Source organism: Diaphorina citri, unplaced genomic scaffold, assembly GCF_000475195.1.
Source record: "Diaphorina citri unplaced genomic scaffold, Diaci psyllid genome assembly version 1.1 scaffold64046, whole genome shotgun sequence".
Classification (NCBI taxonomy): domain Eukaryota; kingdom Metazoa; phylum Arthropoda; class Insecta; order Hemiptera; family Psyllidae; genus Diaphorina; species Diaphorina citri.
The window spans coordinates 1-473 of record NW_007441303.1 but is presented as its reverse complement, the minus strand read 5'-3'; the positions used below and the strand labels follow the sequence as shown (position 1 = coordinate 473).

The following is a 473-nucleotide window of genomic DNA, read 5'->3' as shown; positions in this document are numbered from 1 at the left end:
CCCTGGTCGGGATTCGAACCCAGCACCTCCGGGTCGAGAGTCAGTGCTCTTGACCACTCGGCCACAGAATTGGACAAGAATCTACTCTAGGATTTTGTTAACGTTTGTCGTGTTCACACTGTATAAAAGTACAGATTATGATGACTTACGCGTGTTTCTTGTGGTTCTCCATGATTCGTCGCTCGAGTTCGGGGGTTTGATTGGGCACGAACTTGTACGAGGACAGATACGTGTGGTCTGGATAGTCCTCACTTACATAGTCCCCACACTCAGCTGAAAATAAAAATTAATAACAGTTAAAAATTAAAATCAGATAAAATAAAAATATTTCCACCACGACAATTGCGATTAAAAAGTTTTAAATCGATGTTACCTTGTACAATATAGGAGGCCATCAGAGCGGCCGTGTTCTCGTTACAATGCAGGAGGCCTTGGGATAGGTCGCGTTTGATTTGCAAACAGAATAGATACCG

The 473-nt window shown here is 43.1% G+C and overlaps 1 long non-coding RNA gene across 1 annotated transcript; it reads right to left on the bottom strand.

The window, feature by feature from the left end:
* Nucleotides 1-178: 178 nt before the first annotated feature.
* Nucleotides 179-473, bottom strand: LOC113473695. Its single transcript, XR_003395604.1, has 2 exons — nt 374-473; nt 179-273 (listed from the first exon to the last, which is right to left on the bottom strand). It is a non-coding gene; the product is annotated as an uncharacterized LOC113473695 (long non-coding RNA).